Source organism: Pan paniscus, chromosome 13 (assembly GCF_029289425.2).
Source record: "Pan paniscus chromosome 13, NHGRI_mPanPan1-v2.0_pri, whole genome shotgun sequence".
Lineage (NCBI taxonomy): Eukaryota > Metazoa > Chordata > Mammalia > Primates > Hominidae > Pan > Pan paniscus.
In genome coordinates, this window is record NC_073262.2 from 109,772,802 (window position 1) to 109,793,238 (window position 20,437).

The 20,437-nt window shown below is 39.9% G+C and overlaps 1 protein-coding gene and 1 long non-coding RNA gene across 4 annotated transcripts in view; one reads left to right on the forward strand and one right to left on the reverse strand.

Annotated features, from left to right (window-relative positions):
* The window catches only part of KLF7 (KLF transcription factor 7), a 455,464-nt gene that overhangs the window by 91,525 nt on the left and 343,502 nt on the right, over nt 1–20,437 (reverse strand). Inside the window, exons 1-2 of one of the 3 annotated variants that reach the window (XM_063595261.1) lie at nt 7,128–7,200; nt 466–532 (exon numbers count right to left, since the gene is read on the reverse strand). The gene's annotated coding sequence lies outside the window, so the exon portion shown is untranslated. Of the gene's footprint in view, nt 1–80; nt 20,276–20,437 lie in introns of those variants that run through there. The other 2 variants (XM_063595259.1, XM_063595260.1) reach the window with 2 other exon arrangements.
* LOC117979449 (uncharacterized) overlaps nt 1–20,437 on the forward strand; it is a 62,232-nt gene that overhangs the window by 612 nt on the left and 41,183 nt on the right. The window lies entirely within an intron of this gene.

Below are 20,437 nucleotides of genomic sequence, written 5' to 3' on the forward strand. Positions count from 1 at the left end.
AAGGACACTGGCCACCCCGCCTCCGCCTGGGCACGGGGCAGGGACCCGCGCGAGGCGGTGCCGGGGAGGTCCTCACGTACTCAAAAACAAGCAGAAAAGGCATCCAGGGCCCCTCTTCCCGAACTCCCCACGGGCTGCCAGGGTGCAGAGAAGAAGCGCCTGAGGAGGAAGTGCCACACAATGGGAGAGAACAAAGGGGAGCGGAGCGAGACCGCGGCCTGCGCCCGCCCCCTCCTTGCGCACAGTCCCCGCCCCGCCCCGCGGGCGCCGCCGCCGCCGCCCTCCCTCCCGCGCCTCCTTCTGACCCCGAGCGAGAGACCTGGTCAGGAGTCCGGCGGCTAGAGTTGATTGCAAGGGGCCTGTTGCTCGACTGTGCGTTAAAGAGGCTAGAGGGAGCCTAGGTAGACGTGGGGCGCAAGCTGGAGCCGGCAGCTTGCGAGGGGGCCTTTACGTGATGAGGCTCACCATGGGGTCTCCAGCGAGGTGTCTGCAGAGCTTCGATGGTGAGAGGAGGAACTCGATTTCTCGTTTTCTGGAGTTGGGATGTAGACATAGAGAGATCTGTTACATCTGAGATGAAAACCCTGCACCATACACGTTAGGGTTGGCCAATTGTTTGCTTGACCTTAAATGGTTAGTGTGGTTTAAGCTTCCCCAAAATGCGCTGTGAGCTGAGCTTCCACTTTTGGAATGATTGCAGAATTCGGTGCTTAAGAGATGAGAAACTTCGTTCTACCAGTAATGGAAGAAACGCTTCACCTTAATCACCCTCCTTGTCTTTCCCTTCCCTTTGACTATGTAGGACTCGATAACACAACATTTGAAAGATTCTACTCTATGAAACAAGCACAGATTGAAATTATTTGCCAAGGAATATTAAACATGAATTACTGGGATTGAGGAAAGCCTGATTTATTTACTTGTTAGTGTCTGGAATTCTGTTGGCTAGATTCATAGCATTCATTGTATGAGTATAATTGGAACATTTACTCTAATGTAGATGCAGATGCATCTGCAATTAGATGTGCAAGGACGCTGCCAGATAACTAGCTGCACGACTTTGAGCGAATTACTGGGTCAGAACTTGTATCTACCCATCTCAGAAACAGAAATAGTGGGATCCGCGTTGTCTAGTTGTTATGAAGAGTCAAAATATCTTTGGTAACTCACCTAGCATAGTATCTGACACTATTAGGTGAATACTAAACATTAGCTATCATTGTCTCCCCACTTGAGCTATGTAAACTAATAGGACCTTTAGGAGAATATACTATTAATAGAATCTTGGAGATAGAGGAAAGGTAGAAACCCCTTGCTAGTTTATTACAAGGTCTCCCCTTCTCCATGCTCTCCCCTGACCCCCATGCTATTTCAACTGGGGGGATGGGCAGGAACCATTGAGAAACACTAGGGCAAAAAACATGTTCATGAATAATAGGGGAAGGAAAGGAACTTGGGTATAGAAAACTAGAGGCAAAAGGTGAGGCAAGACCAACCATATAATTTGGTACTTGAGACTCAAGTGAACTTATTTTGTGTGTGTTACATTATAACCATTTTTGAATAAAATAGGACATATCGGTTAACGTGAGTTTGAAGATTTTACAAATAATAGTTCCCATTTATTAAGCACTTCGAATGTGCTGTATGCGCATAAACATTTTATATGCAATGTCTCATTTAATCTTAAGGACAGCCCCAAAGTATCCCCAACTTTATGGATGAAGATACCCAGGCTTGGAAATAGTAAGTTGGTCAAGGTCTCACAACCTGGAAGTGGTCAAGCAGGGGTTCAAATCCAAGAGCATCTGACTCCCCACACTGTTCTGTACTGAGCTTTGTATGGTGAAAAATGGGGTTCCTCAGCTTTAAATCAGTGTGTGTTTACAAAAATTGCTTGGGTGGGGCCGGAGGAGGAGGCTTCCATTGAGACTTTTCCTATGTAACTATCAGCCGTCTGACTTGCAAAAGGACTCAACCAAAATTTTACAAAGCAAATACTGCAAACCTCATTATGATCTTTGCTCCAAGCTTTGTAGAATATTTTAGATTCATTTTAAGAGATTTATGCAGCAAGGCATTCTGAAAGGCACATTTTCAATATTAGTTATATTTAGCTACTTTTTATAGCCTAGAGACCCAAGATTCACATTGCAAAACACATGCAAGGTATCCAGATGTACAAAGTAATCAACAAATTAAGATCACAAGAGAACTTTGGCAGTTCAGCAAACCAAAATAAACTGCACTGTTGTAACTACCACTTACTGATTGATTACCTTCTTTGTACCTAGCATTTTACACATACCTCTGATCTCCACAATCCTGTGAGGGAACTATTAGTGCTCCATTTTTATAGATGAAGATACTGAAGTTTAGAGAGTGCATGTAATTTGCTCATTACCATGTGTCCAGTAAGTGGGTAAAAGCAGATTAGAATACAGGTCTGCCTCCAAATCGACTCCAAAATCTGTCTTCTCCACAAGTATTGCCTTGGGAGGTATTCATTTTACTTCTAATAATGTCACTCTTTGGAAGTAATCCTATAGGAAACACCCTAGAGTAAATAATAAATTATCCCCCCACCCGGGAGAGCTTAGAAATAAATGAGGATATTTTAAGAATAAAATAGTAAAAATTTAATATGTGAATACACACATTAAAGGCATCAGGCTGTTTCCACCAGTAAAGTTTTGCTTCATTAGTGTAGGAAGTCTTTATTATCCCAGTGTGATTAGTACTCCTCAAAGTAAATCTACTTAAAACTGGGACCAAATTTCAGACCAATCAGTGAAGAAAGCTTTGCTTAAGACTTTATTTGAAAATAAAACTAAATGTTATTAAAATACATTTATTCTGTCCTATATGGGCATACCTCATTTTATTGTACATAGCTTTATTATGCCTTGCAAATACTGCTTTTTTATATAAATCGAAGGTTTGTGGCAACCCTGCTTGGAACAAGTCTTATCAGCACTATTTTCCCAACAACATGTACCCACTTTATGTCTCTGTGTAACATTTTGGTAATCCTCACAATAGTTCAAACTTTTTTTGTTATTATATCTGATATGGTGATCTGTGATCAGTTATTTCGGTTTTACCATTGTAATTGTTTTAAGGCACCATGAACTGTGCCCAAATAAGACATAGAACTTAACTAGTGTGTGTGTGCGTGCTAATTACTCCACCGACTGGCTCTTCCCCTCCTCTCCTCAGGCCTCCCTATTTGTTAAGACACAACAATAATGAAATTAGGCCAATTAATATCCCCACTATGGCCTCTTAAGTGTGCAAGTGAAAGGAAGAGTGACATATCTCTTTAAATCAAAATCTAGACATAAGCTTAGTGAAGAAGGTATATCAAACACCGAGATAGACCAAAAGCTAGGCCTTTACACCAAACAGTTGGCCAGTCTGTGAATGGAAAGAAAAAGTTATTGAAGGAAATTAAAAATGCTACTCCAATAAACACACAGATGATAAGAAAGCAAAACAGCTTTATTGCTGATATGGAGAAGGTTTTAGTGGTGTGGATGGAAGATCAAACCAGCAACAACATTCTTTTAAGCTAAAACCTAATCCAGAGCAAAACCCTGACTCTCTTCAATATTACGAAGGATGAGAGAGGTGAGGAAGTTGCAGAAGAAAAGTTGGAAGATAGCAGAGGTCGATTTATGAGGTTTAAGGGAAAAAGTCATCTCCATAACATTAAAGTACAAGGGAAGGAGCAAGTACTAATGTAGAAGATGCAGCAAATTATCCAAAAGACTGAGCTAAAATCATTGATAAGGGTAGATGATGCAGCCTTCCATTGAAAGAAGATGCTCTCTAGGACTTTCATAGCTAGAGGAAGAAAGCAATGTCTGGCTTCAAAACTTCAAAGGACAGGTTGATTCTCTTGTTAGGATCTAATGCACCTGGTTCCTTTAACTTGAAGGCAATGCTCATTTACCATTTTGAAAGTTGTAGGGCCCTTAAGAATTATACTACATCTACTCTACCTGCGTTCTATAAATAGAAGAACAAAGCCTGGATGACAGCACATCTGTTTATATGATGGTTTACTGAATATTTTAAGCTCACTGTTGAGACCTACTCTTTAGGAAAAAAGATTCCTTTCAAAATGTTACTGCTCATTGACAATGCACCTGGCCATCCAAGAGTTCTAATGGAGATATATAAGGAGTTGTACATGTTGTTGTCATGCCTAGCTAACACAACATCCATTATGCAGCCTGTGGATCGAGGAATAATTTCAGCTTTTAAATCTTATTATTAAGGAAATACATTTCATAAGACTATAATTGCCATAGATAGTGATTTTCTGATGGATCTGGGCAAAGTAAATTAACAACCTTCTGAAAAGAATTCACCATACTAGATGCTATTGAGAACATTTGTGATTCATTTGTGGAAGAGGTCAGAATATCAACATTAACAGGAGTTTAGAAGAAGTTGATCCCAACCCTTCTGGGTGACTTTGAGGGGTTCAAGACTTCAGTGGAGAAAGTAACTGCAGATCGGGTGAGAATAGCAAAAGAACTAGAAGTAGAGCCCAAAGAGGTGACAAAAATGCTGCAATCTCATGATAAAACTTACATGAATGAGGAGTTGCTTCTTATGGATTAGCAAAGAAAGTTCTTTTCTGAGATGGAATCTACTTCTGGTGAAGATGCTATGAACATTGTTGAAATGACAAACTACTTAGAATATTATTATACATAAAATGAGTTGATAAGGTAATCACAGGGTTTGAGAGGATTGACTCTAATTTTGAAAGAAGCTGTACTTTTGGTAACATGCTATCAAACAGCATTGCATGCTACAGAGAAACCTGTCATGAAAGGAAGCATCAGTGTGACCAAATTTATTGTTGTCTTTTTCTAAGAAATTGCCACAGCCCCTCCAGCCTTCAGCAACCCACTCTGATCAGTCAGCAGCCATTGACATTGAGGAAAGACCTTCTACCAGGAAAAAGATTATGACTTGCTGAAGGCTCAGATGATAGTTACCAATTTTTAGTAGCAAAATATTTTAAAATTAAGGTATGTACATTGTTTTTTCTTAGACACAATGCTATTGCACACTTACTATAGAGTATAGGGTAAATATAACTCATATGCACTGGGAAACAAAAAACTTGCATGACCCACTTTATTGTGATATTTGCTTTATTGCAGTGGGCTGTAACCAAACTCAGCAATATTTTCATAGTATGCCTGTATTTAACAATATTTACGTTGTTAGTATGACTATGTGCTAATTGTAAAATGAATACATCAAGAAAGTGATTGTTGGTTTAATTTTTCTACAAAAGGTAAAGCACCGGTTGGGGCCCAGAACACAATACCCCAATATGTATGGCACCCTGACATACTGAGTATTTTGAGCCAAAGGAGATTGGGAGAGCCACTAAAGCAGGAATTTCTCTCTGACCTTCCCCTACTCCTATTTTCTCTCCTGAAACAGATCATAGAAACTGAAATTTCTCTCCCTCAAAGCAAGCCATAAAACCTAAGAAGGTCACTCTCTGACCTCCTCCCTTTTGCCCTGAAGACCTTCATGTGACAGGTGTTCTGCCCCTCCCTAGAGGCCAAAGAGAATCTGAACAAACAGGCCTTGTTAAGTTTCCAGTTTATTAACTTTAGGCCATACCTCCTTTTTATCCAATCCTACTTCAACACGACTGTTCATCCTTTATCCCACCTAAGCACTAAAATACAGTTTTCCCTGGGTCTTTGTGTCTTCATTTTTGAAGGCTCCCATGTTATGTAAAACTTTGATTAAATAGATTTGTGATACTTTTCTCTTGTTAAACTGTCTTTTGTTATAGGAGTGTCAGCCATAAACCTTGTGATAAGGGAGGAAAAGTTATTACTTTTTCTCCCCAACTCAACTTACAATATGCCTTATTTCATATTTGACTTTTACAGGATAATCAAAAAGAGGGTCATTTTGTAAAAATGTTAGAGGGCTTCATCAGTTTCCCCAAGGGTCTCTATTAGTTTTTTGTATTCAAAGTATTCTCTTCTGAATCAGCAATATAGTCACCCTCCCTGTTGATTTTACCTTCACTTGTTAGTTTAACTCTACAAATCTCTATTTGCCAGTGGCCTTATCAACCTTACTTTCATTGACATCATAAAATCTAACACTTTTGGCACGATTTGCAATTTTACTTTGCAGTATAATTGAATATATTGCATTGTATTGTAAATGTTTGCCACTATGAGAGCAGGAGAGAAGATTGTTAAGAAGGGATGTTTGAGTGGGGGACTAATTTATAAGTGGTCCTATCATTAATAAATATTTTTGTGTACTGACTTTTTCTTCCCTTCACCATCTTACTACAGTGGAGGAAAGTGTGAACTTGGGTTGTGTCGTAGAAAATGTGAGTGTCAGAGAGGCGGAGGTTGGTAAACAAGACTGCCTGAGAAACATGGTTTGAATTTGGAAGAACATGAGAACATGTATGTGGCCACTTGTGAGAGCTGTTTCATAATTGAGAAAAATGAAATGGTAGTCTCATCAGGCCTCTAGTGTCCTGGATAAAAATATTTCTTGAAAATACGTCTCTCTGTCTTCATTCTGTGCTCACTTTCTGCCCATAATTTGACTTCCCGCTTGTTCTGCCTACAGGAAAAAATGAACTGGTTACAACCACAGGAGCCTGGTCACCGTGGCAGTACTATTGCTATTGTCAATGCAAACATCCAAAGACATTTTAGTTAATATGTGTGTTTTTTGTGAGTTTAATTAGCATGGGTCTGACTTCCTAGGTTTAATTTTAAGACACTAACATATTGAGATTTCTAGACATGATAGACTTTAAAAAATGGTCTCGGTGAATTAACCAAGAACTCTTATTATCTTCTTCAGAAGACATCCCAATCTTGCCACTAGCTTTTAGAATTCTGTGGGTATATTATAGTTTAACAAAACATTTATTTTTAAATAAAATGCCAAAGCCAACCCTGAATGTTACATCTTACATTGCAGTGGGTCATACAAAATGGATAAAAGAGGGACCTGGTAGATTGTGAGTTATGGGCGTGTGACCCAGGAGACAATTTGCTGCTTCCTTCTAACTCAGGCGATCTATTGCTTAACAAAAATTCACCTACCATCATGATAAAGGTAAGGAATTCACAAGTCCAGCAAAAGTTCACTGTCAAGAATGCTCTGTCCAACCTTAGAATGTTGGACTTTGAATGTCATTATGACCTGTGTTACATGATTCCTGTGGAGATAAATATTAGTAGTCACTTTTCTAGCTTGAGCTATCAGCACCTAAAGTGTCAGTATCCTCTATGAAGAACAAAATCATCATTTGAATTCAATCAGTCATTCAACATATATTATGTAAACCAGTCATTTAACATATATTATGCAAAGGACTTAGGTTGAAAATAAAATGGTAAACACAGACATATTACCAATATCAATTTCTGAGAGAGTAGTACTGTGTCTCAGAAGTTAGAAAAGGCATTTGAAGTGTCTAGTCCAACCTTCATCAGATCTACTGCTTCCCTTTGCAACACTGCTTTTCAGGAGATGCCCAGTTCCTCCAATGGTAGGGAGATCCCAGCAAGCACTAGGATAAGCTGCTATGATTGAACCTGATTGGATGATTTTCCCCATCTAAGAATAGCATCACAAGCTATTCAGGGGTCTCTGGACAAAGATTTTGGAAAAGAAGCCAGTAGGAAATGAGAAAAAATTTAAAAAATAGTAAAAAGAATTAATTTTGCTGTGCAATGACGCAAATGCCCAGATAGTTGTGAAGCCAGTGAGAAATCAAGTTGCTAATGTTTTAGAGATTCTTAGCTTTTGCGGCATGTGAGGCACAATTTGTAAGAGTGTTGTGTTTCATCCTAAGCATTTTTTGTTGTGACATGTTGAATACAAGTGTAATTATTAATATGTTAAATATCACTGTCAATGTTTTATCAGAATATTATCATTTTTCTTTTAAAAGTGCCATTTCCAAAGGGCTTGGTATGCAGTTAATGGGATTTAACAGCAGAATGCATCTTGGATTTTGTAATGGAAATCAACGGGAGAATAAGATTGATTTGATGGAAAGTCTCTGTACTGCAAACTTTGCTGACAATGACCATTCCTTTAAGTGAGAGATACCTATTCCACAAGTGCTCAATGATGAGTTTTTATGTATATGATAGATCTAGATAGTTTGGAAAATTCATAATGTCAGAAGCAGGTTTTGTTTTGTTTTGCTTTTTTTCTGACTAGTCTCTCATTTGAATCTGACTAAATTTTCTTTACCAGAAGGATGCTTACTTGAGTGCTTTGAAAACTCAGCTGAGTCATAGTTTTTAATGCTGGTCCCTGCTCTTCTCAGGAGTAAGTTATCACATGCTTTAAAATCCTCCATTTGGGCCGGCCGCGGTGGCTCACGCCTGTAGTCCCAGCACTTTGGGAGGCCGAGGCAGGCAGATCACGAGATCAGGAGATTGAGACCATCCTGGCTGACACGGTGAAACCCCGTCTCTACTAAAAAATGCAAAAAAAGTAGCCGGGCATGGTGGCGGGCGCCTGTAGTCCCAGCTACTCCGGAGGCTGAGGCAGGAGAATGGCATGAACCCGGGAGGCGGAGCTTGCAGTGAGCCAAGATCGCACCAGTGTACTCCAGCCTGGGCGACAGAGCGAGACTCCGTCTCAAAAAAAAAAAAAAAAAAAAAAAAAAAATTCCTCCATTTGTGCCATCTAAATGGGAGAAATAATGCTTCAATGCCCCCCTCAGAATGCTTCACAATTCTCCTAACTCTCTTGTCCTGCCGCTTTGCAATGCTCAAAGATTGTTTGAAGCAACTGTGGTCATGCTTTATACTGTGTCATTTCATTTTGGCTTCTCCCAAACTGGGCATCGTGGAAGGTATGCCCTTAGCTGCTCTGCCTCCCTTTGGTCATTATTTGGGAAGCCAGTGCAATCTCATTTGATGAAGACCAAAAGGTAGCATAACTCAGAGAGGCTTACTCCTCTTACCCAATTTGTCCAAATGGGAAATTCCACCCAGCTCTCCTTGTGCCACATATAAGCCCCAATCCTTTCCTTTTCTGTGATATCAATTTTCAATCTTTGAGGAATATTCATGTTAAAGCAATCCTCTTTTGTTTTGTCCTTTCTACATGTTCAAAACTATTATTTTAAAAAACAATTTAAAGAACATACAAAATATCTTTAATAAAATTTTAAAATAATATTGCTTTCTATAGTATTGTTTGGACACCATATTGTTCGTGCTGGATTCTGTCAGCTTGGCCTAAACAGGAGCAGATGATATTAGCTCAAATGATATCAAATGTGCTTGAAAGAATATAGAAGTTCCAAGGCACGTAGAAAAATTTTCATAATTAAAATTACCAAAATCTACCCAAAGTATATGAGATGTTCTCAAAGAACCCACTTTACAGAGGGATTTAGAGTAATATATTTTTCAGAATTTAAGGCACTTCTCAATCTATTAAGAAACAGTTACTGTTACATTTATCACATTTTAAGGGAAACTATAATCTTGAATATTGTAACATTTCAAAAGGTGATACAATAACAGGCCTTTTTGTGAACTAGTAACAGCATTAGCCAAAGGAAAGCTAAAGAGTAAGGACTGGTTAAATATAACTTTCTTCCACACTGCCCTGGGGTAACTGTTGTCCTAAGTGACCTTTAAAGATAATTTAGAATGGAAACAGATCTACTTTAGTAGCTTTACTAAGTATTTGACAGCCTAGAATTTCCCCTTTTTGATTTGTCTTTACCATAGCAACCTTCTGATCTGTGATTTCCTCTTTTGAATGAACTGACTTATATGAGATTTCCCTTTGTAAACACATAGTATCTATTTTTATTTATTTACATACTTGTTTCTTATTTCTTTTATTCCAGAGAGGAAGTATGAACAAATACAATAAAATACAGGAACTACAATACAAAAAAAAAGTGTTAAATAAAAGACAGAAGTCAAATACCAGAGGATAAGGGAGAAAGAAATATAGTAGATATACATTGTTATTCTAGCTCCTTGTAACTTTGCTTAGTGTGAATCAATGTCCCTAGAGCACAGAATCTCACCTATTTATGGTTATTTACTGGAAAAAATTTTCAACATTGCTATATGTTTAAAAAGTTGATGATAAATTGTTTAAAAAATTAACTTTGAAGTCATAGAGAAAAGAGGAGGAGGAGGCAGCAGATAAAGGGGAGAAGGAGGAAAGGGAAAAGAAGTGTGAAAGTAAGACCAGTTTTGAGTGAGGGTGTGTGTGTGTGTGTGTCCACACAAATGAACCTTCTTTTCTCATTTTGATGTTCCTTCTGCAGGTATTGAAGGAAGCTAGTTTAGAATAATTTATTGAATGCTCAGTAAGTGCTGAGTGCTGTACTAAATGCTCTTACATGATTCTCTCATTTAATACTCCAAACAACATCAGGAAATAGATATTATTGGCATCATCCTTATTTTATTAAGCGGTTAAGTAAATTGCTCAAAATTACAGAGCACAGAAGGAGTACAGCCTGGATTTGAACCCAATGAGCCTGGACTTCAAATTTTAGAGTCCTAACTTTTAAGCTGAAACTAACAATAAGGGCAAAAGTAACAAGGTCCTCAGAACATGTCTGTGTTTTTTACTCCTTTTTTGCATTCCCTAAAACCTGGCACCATGCTTGACACAGAATACTTAATACACACTTATTACATGATCATATGTCACAGAAAGAAACAATAGTACTCATTTGGTTACATTTTTCTCTATGTTCTCCATCCTTCCTGCATGATTTCTATCCATTTGTCCATCCATCCATCAATAAATACAATGCAAGGATCCATGATGACTTATGAAGAATGGAACGGGTTCAAAGATTAGGGTGGTATCAGCAAGAACCATATATATTTAGAACATGTAGATTGCAACCAAAATTCAAATAAAAATTTTTAATGTTTTTTGCTCCTTAATGTAGACTTAGCTTTAAACATTTGCTATGTCAGTGTTTTCTAAAACTTGCAGTTATTCTGTAACACATCCCCAGTCTCTACATGTATCTGAATTTTACCCACACTTCCACAGATTTAACTAATTTCTCCTAATGTTTGCAGGACAAAACTAAGGAAATGTCTAGACCCTCAGGGTAAGGGAAGCCCCTAGAGACTGGCATGTGAATCACAAACTCAAATGCTTATGGACCAGACAGGTAACCTCAGTGAGTAAGGTGGGCCAGGTGAGGATGTTGGATAATTGGAGGAGGCACATTCCATTTAAAGGTGATGGCTACTGCTCAACTCCAGCCATCTGTGACAATACAGATCCACCATGTGCTGCTAGATCATCTTATCTTTCAAAGAAAGCAAAAAAAAAAAAAAAAGGAATTTTTTTTTGTGTGAAATCTCCTGATTTTTAAATTTTGACAAGGAATCCAGATATACAAGAAAAAAAATATTTCACATAGAACAAAAACTACACAATAGCAGACCAAATTTGGCCAATGGGCAACCAACATGTGACTTCTGTGTGAGTACCTACCCCTTCCTCAAAGCAGTAGGGATGCCTACTTGTTGGTCTGCTTGGCAACATCCTTCACCAGGAATTATCCCACCAACTATGGCTTAAGCATTTAGGTGAGCAGGGGCCCCCATGCAACCCACCTGAAGGAGGCCATTCCATTTCCAGGTGGCTCATAGTCATCTCTTTCTAAGACTGAGCTGTAGTCCAGCAGACCTCTAATTTATTCATATTGGGGATGTTCTGTCTTCTGTGGCATCCCAAAAATACATCTCTTTTCTTTTTCATATACCAGCCCTTAAAGAACGTGAAGGCAATTATCAATTTTCAGGGGCTGCTGTGAGGAATACTAGAAGGAAATCTATTATTTCAAGTGTGGTCCAACCAGTGCAGAGACAGAGTTGGGTTCTATTTTCCTTTGTTTCCAATACTGTGTTTCTATCAAGGCAACCTAAATCTAATTTTGTTTTGTAAGTGCATCTCATGGTTAACTTATATTAAATTTATAATAAACTAAAAACCTATTGGTCATTTTTTAACATGTGCTACTATAAAAATAGGCCTCCCTCATTCTTGCTATTTTACCCCAAGACAGGACCTTTATGTGTACTTATTAAACTTCATCTTTTTATATTTGGCTCACTTCCTTTCTGTCAAAATCTTTTTTAGATTCTTGATTTTATGGTCTAAAACATTTGCTATCTTTCTCGATTCCATATCACTTATAAATTGGATAGGCCTGATAATAACAGCTAACATATATAAAGTTTGCTATGTGCCAGGCACTGTTCTGAATGCTTTACATATATTATTTCATGCTCACAACTGTCTCATTTAGCTACTAATCATATACCTATTATACACATATAAGAAAACTGTGGCACAGAGATGTTAAGTAACTGATCCTGGACCACACAACATCTAAGTGATAGGAACAGGTGAGGTGACTCCAAAGCCTGCAAGCTTAGTTGGTATCCTTTGCTTTACCCCATCAGATCTCAGAGGGCAATGTAGACAGACAACACTAGAATGATAAACCCTTTTAAAAACTGCCCTCCTGTAATCCCAGCCCTTTTGGAAGCCAAGGCGGGAGGATCACAAGGTCAGGAGTTTGAGACCAGCCTGGCCAATATGGTGAAACCCCGTCTCTACTGAAAATACAAAAATTAGCTGGGCGTGGTGGCAGGCACGTATAGTCCCAGCTACTCATGAGGCTGAGGCAGGAGAATCACTTGAACCTGGGAGGCGGAGGTTGCAGTGAGCCAAGACTGTGCCACTGCACTCCAGCCTGGGCAACAGAGTGAGACTCCATCTCAAAAAAAAAAAAAAAAAAAAACCATAAATAATAAAAATTGGCCGGGCATGGTGGCTCACATTTGTAATCCCAGCACTTTGAGAGGCCAAGGCAGGTAGATTACGAGGTCAAGAGATCGAGACCGTCGTGGCTAACATAATGAAACCTCGTCTCTACTAAAAATACAAAAATTAGCTGGGTATGGTGATGCGTGCCTGTAGTCTCAGCTACTCGGGAGGCTGAGGCAGGAGAACTGCTTGAATCCAGGAGGTGGAGGTTGCAGTGAGCCGAGATCGTGCCACTGCACTCCAGCCTGGTGACAGAGTGAGACTCCGTCTGGAAAAAAAAAAAAAAAAAAAAAAAAAAGCTCTATTAAAATGCTAAGAGCATAGATTATTAATCCCATTTATCAGATAAAAAAAGCTGAGGCTTGGAGGTTAAAGCAACTTGTGTGAAACCACGTAGGAAGTTGCGGCAAAGTGAGTGCTAGTCCCCAAACCCTTTGCACTCTTTCCACTGCCTAACTTTATCCCCAACATGCTGTTACTTCAAATCTGATTAGTGTTGGAGGGAGAGCTACCCATCCTATGGCCACTCATTAAGTGCAAGCGTTTTCTCCCTGGTGGAAAATGCTCTTGATTATTTACGCCCTTCCCCCAATTTTTTTCTTTGCTACCAGAATCCTAATGCTCTGATTGAAATATGTTCAGTTAAATACATACTTGCCTGGCCTCCCTTGTAGTTAGGGAAGCCAGGGGCACAGTGCTGGCTAATAACATATGAAAACAAGTCTTCTGGTATGCATTAGTTTTCTAGGGCTGCCATTGCAAAGTACCAAAACCTGGGTGGCTTCCGGAAAGGCAATGTATTGTCCCATAGTTCTGGAGGCTAGAAGTCTGAAATCAAGATGTTTGTAAGCTTGGCTCTGAGGGAAGGATCTATTCCAGGCCTCTCTCCCTGGCTTGTAGATGCATGCTTCTCATTCACATGGTTCTCTCCTAGTATGCATGTCTCTGTGTCCACATTTCCCTTTTTTATATTGGGTTAGGGTCCACCCCAATGACCGTCACCCTTTTAATTTGATTACCTCTGTAAAGACCTATCTCCAAGTAAGTTCAGATTCACAAAGAACAAAAACTATGCTGATTCAGAGGTACTGGAGGTTGGGAAAAACATATCTGGCTTTGGAGAGGACAACACTCAACCCATAATGAGGGGGGCTGGTATGGGTTGCTGGGGAAGCTTTTGCTTTCTTTGTAAAAGGGGACAACCATGGTGTGCCTTCCTTCCACTGCCCCTCCTTCTCTCTGCCTTATATACTGCCTCAGTAGTTGGAGCTACCCAGCCATGTCATTATTATGAGAGAATGACCCAGAGAACTAAGGAACTGAACCTATACCAGAAACTGCCTGAGTCTGGATATCTTGTTACATAAGAAAAATAAACCCCTATGCTAAAAGTCATGTAGTTGGGTTTTCTGTTACTCATAGCCAAACACATTCCTAACATATTACCATTCTCAAAAATCTAGCTTTGTATGATTTTATCAAATAATACCAATTAATCCAAAGTAATTATCAGGCTATGTTTACAAATGATTTAGATGGAGAATGGGGTTGAGCAAATCAAGCAATGAAATGTTTTGAAAACAATGTCTAAGAAAAATATGTTCACTGTGAAATACTATACAGCCATAAAAAGAATGCAATCATGTCTTTTACAACAACATAGATGCTGCTGGAGGCCATTATCCTAAGCAAGTTAATGCAGGAACAGAAAACCAAATACCACATGTTCTCAATTATAAGGGGGAGCTAAACATTGGCTGCTCATAGACTAAAGATGGCAACAATAGTCACTAGGGACTACTAGAATGGAGAGGAAGGGAGCGGAACAAGGGTTAAAAAAACCCACCAATTGGCAACTATGCTCAGTACCTGGGTGATGGGATCAATCATACCCCAAACCTCAGCATCATGCAATATACCCATGTAACAAACCCACACATGTACCTCCTAAATCTAAAATTTTTAAGTTTAAATTATTATTTAAAAAGTATGTATGTTGAAAGCTGTGCACCAACAGCTTCAAGCTTCCTATTGTTGCTTATTTTTGAAGGTGACTGGTGTCTTCCAGGCCCCAGTGTTGTTCTTGAAAAGCCAATAAAAAAGATCCTGTTTGCTATTCTTAGCATTTATATATACTAAGGCTGGTGTGAGAAAGAATAAGGTCATGACTTGTTACCCTCAACGGTGGACATTTTAGCAAGTCCCTCTGTGTACTTTGATGATTGAACATGAAATCATCTCTGCAGTTAAATTTTATTGCTTTCAATGCACCTCGGTTTCCCTTCCCATGCTGGGTCCTGTAATGATCTTTCTGGAGTTTGTTTGGAAAGTCAAAGAAGTCTGTCAATGGTGGCTGTTTTGTCTCCAGGTATTGCGAGTGTGAAAGAAACCATTGGGGACAGGGCAAGATATCCTGCCAATGAGCCAGGTAGGATGTCCTTTGAACAGGACAAGGCCTAGGGTAGGGCATGGAGTCGCACTCTCAGTGTTGTGCAAGCTCAGGCTTAGTGCCTGCAGGCCCTGAAGCTGGGTGCCTCTTAAGTGTTCACCCTGGATGCTTCTCTTGCCTCTCCCTAGTCCTAGCCCTGCCTCTGAGTAAGAATAATCTCTAATGGACACCATTATCCTCTTGCACTCATTTTAGTCGTTGTATGTCTGCTTCTAGGTTCTAACCTGGAAGTTTTAATTAGTTTTAGTTGAACAGCTATTTTTTAAAGCCATAATCCTGAGAACACATTGAGAGAGGAAGAGATTTTCATTCTTTCATACCCAGGCATTTAATATTTTACAATGGTAACTCTAAATAACTGAGTACCTAGGTTTGAGGCACTGTACTCATATTGCATAGGTGTGTTGCATATATAATGTGCAAAACTCACTAAGAAATTCTGCAACCTAGGCATTCATAACCCAACCGAGAGATGAAATGCCAGGCCCAGGCCCCACAGAGGAGAGGGCCACTCTCTAACATAAGACTATCTTGCTCCACGTCGACTTGCTGCCTGTTTGACTCCCCTCCCTTCGGGCCTCAAAATCTCTGCTTTCTAAACTTTTCTGGTATTAACTGCCTCAATCACCACAAATACTATCTCTGTATCTCCTGGTCAAATTTTTCTTACTTGACTAAAAGATTTTATTATTGCTTTGCTTCTGTGGTTTCTTTCTCTTTTCCACTCAAAAAAAAGAAAATCATTGAGTTGAGAGTAGATCAGTATGTCAAGTTTTCTCAAAACATTCTTTAAAGCCATTTTCTGACTTAAATGTCTAGAAGGCAAAGCTAAATGGGGCCACCAGGTAAGAAAGCAGGACAGCTCCACACACTTAGGGGAATGAGGAGGGAGAAAATGGAAAGAAAAAATATCTTATTAGGTTTTGTAGGTCAGGGAAATCCTTTCTAGCCTGGATTTTAAAACTTCTGAATTTTAATTGAAAGTATTTCTCCAGGGTATTTACTTTAACATGACTGTGCACTCTCAAAAAAAATTCCCTATCCATGTAAGAAAAATAGTACAAATTCCAGGAAGGCAAAATTGCATTAGAAGGAAGAATTTGATGATGTGCCCTTTCCACTTCAGACAGTAACCATGAAATTGCTGGCAGCCGCAAAAGCTTCCAGACTTCTATTGAGCATCTCTGCTGGGAAAAACATAATGCTTCAGGGTATGATACATGACTCCATACTCCCACCTAGGAATCACCATTAATTCTTAAAAGAAGTGAGCAATATTCCCCTCAAGATTTATGACCATCCACTAAAGAAAATGTCCCCAAATTTGACAGTAGAAGATTGGTTTAATCTGGGGGCTGTTGTTAGAAAGGTATGAAAGTTAATGAACAAAACTTGACATCCCCCTGATTTCTCCAGTTTTGACCTCAAATGCAAAATAATGCTTGTTCCCTGTATAACACACACACACACACACACACACTCTCCAAAAGATAGAAATTCTCAGTTGCTCACTTATAACAAGCACAGAATCAAATGCTAAGTGTTAACCACTCATCTTTTAAAAATTCATGTCTACAGAGTACATCTTGGCCCAAACTAGAAATTACTTTATTCTCTTCTTTCTGCATGTTGACTTTTTATCGTAACTGTTAACATCATTCTTAGTAATAATGAGGATTATAAGAATACACTGGTTTAAATAGTGTTATCTGTCTTTCTGACTCAATGTGTATTTTTATATTGTATCTCCTTATCTTCATTGCATTCCTATAAAGCAGGTTGCTTATCATTTCTGATTTATAGATGTAAAAACCAGAGCATTGCAAAGCAAGATGATATGAGGTCAAATAGTCATGAAAAAATTGGTCCTTTTACCCACTCTCTATATTAGAATTAATTCACTCCCCCTGAAATTCAGGAAATGGGCTGGGGTGCGGTAGCTCACGCCTGTAATCCCAGCACTTTGGGAGGCCGAGGGAGGCAGATCACCTGAGGTCAGGAGTTCAAGAGCAGCCTGGCCAACATGACGAAACCCCATCTCTACTAAAAATACAAAAAGTCGCTGGGTGTGTTGGTGGGCGCCTATAATCCCAGCTACTCAGGAGGCTGAGGCAAGAGAATTGCTTGAACCTGGGAGGCAGAGGTGGCAGTGAGCCTAGATCGCGCCACTACACTCTAGCCTGGGGACAGAGCGAGACTCTGTCTCAAAAAAAAAAAAAAAGAAAAAGAAAAAAGAAACAAATAACAACAACAACAAAAAACACAAGACAGAAAATGGAGTGTAACAATACATAAAAAAGAATTTTCAGTTGAAAAAGTGATTCAGCCTTAGCACATGTTTCCAAATTAGGGGTCTTTCTTTCAAATTGCCTTTAAACATAGTACAGAAAATGGGGTAATTTGGGTGCTTTCAAAGCTGACCCACCTGAGCCAGGGCATTTTAGGACAACCTTGTAGGAACTCTGAGTCGAATTCTTGTGATGCTATGACTAAGTATCATGCTTTGGCTGCTTTCCCCCACCTCTTACTCAGATTCCCCCAGCCCCCTTCTTAAGGAGAATCCCTTTAACCCCTCCTAGGAAATATCCCTTCCCATAGCACTTCAGAGTCTTTGCGGCAACTCTGCTGCAATGTCCCCACTTGACACTGTGCTCCTTGCTGTGGTGTTAGGGCTAAGTTTCCCTTTCATGGGACTCCAAGCTAGAAGTTGGTCTCAGCACTAATGAAAGATGCACAGTATGTCCATTGCTCAGTCAGCCGTTCTGATCCACTGCTGAGGTTGCAGGTGTTCCTTGTCTCCAGGTTGCTGCTTGATTCGTGGGAACCACCCCCAATCCCCCTCCCACTTTCCACTCAGGTTCTGTTCTACAAGTCTCAGGGATCTCTGCACCACAGGAGACTCAGAGACAACAAGGATATGGGTATGGTCATAACCTTCCACTGTCAGCATGTAGAACATAGGATGATTCAGCTCCACCATGAAATAGAAGATAGAGGGAGGGAAACCATCCACTGTCTGCAACCTGAGAGACTGTTCACCTCCCCCCTCAGCAGCGGTAGGGTAGAAGTGGCACTAACCGATCTAATATTCAGGTAGTCAGGGTTCTAATTCTAGCTCGGGCACTTTCTTTGCCTCAATTTTTACATTTAGACCTAACAACTTTTTTTTCCTGGTAATGACTGTCCATCAGCCACATGTTCCTAGATTTTAGTATAATATTTTTACTGGGCAGTTATTGGATTTTGGTCATCTAGCATCTGTAACTGCTTGCTTTGATAACTGTACTCCGACTTTCCTCTGAGAACTCCGTCTGCTCTAGTCACAGCCCATGAGCTTCAGGATGGAGTTGATGTCTTCTCAGCTCCAGGTATGAAGCATGTGAACCGACCCTGACACATCAGCAGTTCCTATTTCCTTGGGTTACGTGGTTGATTCAGAGATGGGCAGCCAATCAGAGTGAATTTCAGAACTTTCCTAGACGCTGCCTGAAGAGACTTGCTCTAGCTCCATCAATCTGAGTGTTGGGTGTTGTCATGCTTGCAGCCTAAAGCCACTGAACCATATCACGTACAGTCTGAGAATGAGCCAGCCTATGAGAAGCAATGAAGCAGAGCCAAAAAATGGATCCTGGTGGCTTTGTTGAGGGCTGAATCACACTGACCCGAAGCTGTACCTGTTCTTGTACCTTTAGAAACAAAACCCTTTTGCCAGGTGCGGTGGCTCACACCTGTAATCCCAGCAGTTTGGGAGGCTGAGGCAGGTGGATCACCTGAGGTCAGGAGTTTGAGACTAGCCTGGCCAACATGGTGAAACTCCATCTCTACTAAAACTACAAAAAATTAGCCGGACGCGGTGGCAGGCGCCTGTGTTTCCAGCTACTCGGGAGGCTGAGGCAGGAGAATCACTTGAACCCAGGGGGCGGAGGTTGCAGTGAGCCGAGATCGTGCCATTGCACTCCAGCCTGGGCAACAAGAGCAAAACTCTGTCTCAAAAAAAAAAAAAAAAAAAAGCCAGTTTAAGTTGTGTCCTCTGTCACAATGTCCATAAAAAAATCTACTAACTGACATACTATCTTACTTTTTCTCACTGCTTATATTTTCATAAAAACTGGCTTAGCCAATACACAGTTTTACTGTGAACAGCAAATAAGATAATGCATACGAAGGAAATTTCAAGAAATTTGAAAGCATGAAAGATTAGTGTCATTCCACCATAAAGGTAAACTCCTCTTGCTGTTTTTTTCTCTTCAGTTATGATATTTAAAATCTGATTCCTGTGAAGAAGTTGTGCAAACTGACTTATGAAAGAAGACTTAGTCCATTAAAGGTTATTTGGCTGGATTTTTCTTTCCTTCCTTTTGGAATTGACCTCAGTAAAACATAAGCCCAACTGAATGAGCCTCTCCTCCTAAATTCCTGCTAGTCCCTAACTGCCCCACCTCCTATCACCAAGTTCTATCAAATACTTTTTAAATGTCCAGTTAATCCATTCATTTCTTGCCACTACCTTAAATAAGGTTCTCATTTTTTCCTGAACTTGGATTCTAGTGTAGGCCACTAAGGGAGGAAATGCAGGAGGCATTTCAGCTTTAGTTGGAATATTGGTTATATAATTGCTGCATAACAAATTACCCCTAAACTTAGTGGCCCAAAATAACAATAAACATATATTATTTCACAGTTTATGTGGGGTAGAGTTTGAGAGTGGCTTAGAGGATTCTGGTTCAGGGTCTTTTATGAGGTTATAGTCAGTATATTGGCTGAGGTTACTGTCATCTGAAGGCTTGATTGGGGCTGAAGATCTGCTTTCAGTTTAGCTTGTTCACATGCTTGGCAAGTTGGGGCTGGTTGTTGGCAGAAGGCATCTTTCATGCCACATAGTCCTCTGCACAGGGCTGTTGAGGGTCCTCATGACATAGCTGCAGGCTTCCCCTAGAGCAAATGCTGCAAGAAAGAACAAGAAAGAAGCCACAATGTCGTTATGAACAAGCCTCAGAAGACATGCTTCATCATTTCCACAATGTTCTTTTGGTTACACTGATCAGCCCCATCTAGTATAGGAAGGGGTACACAAGGGCATAAATACCAAGAGACAGGGATGTCATC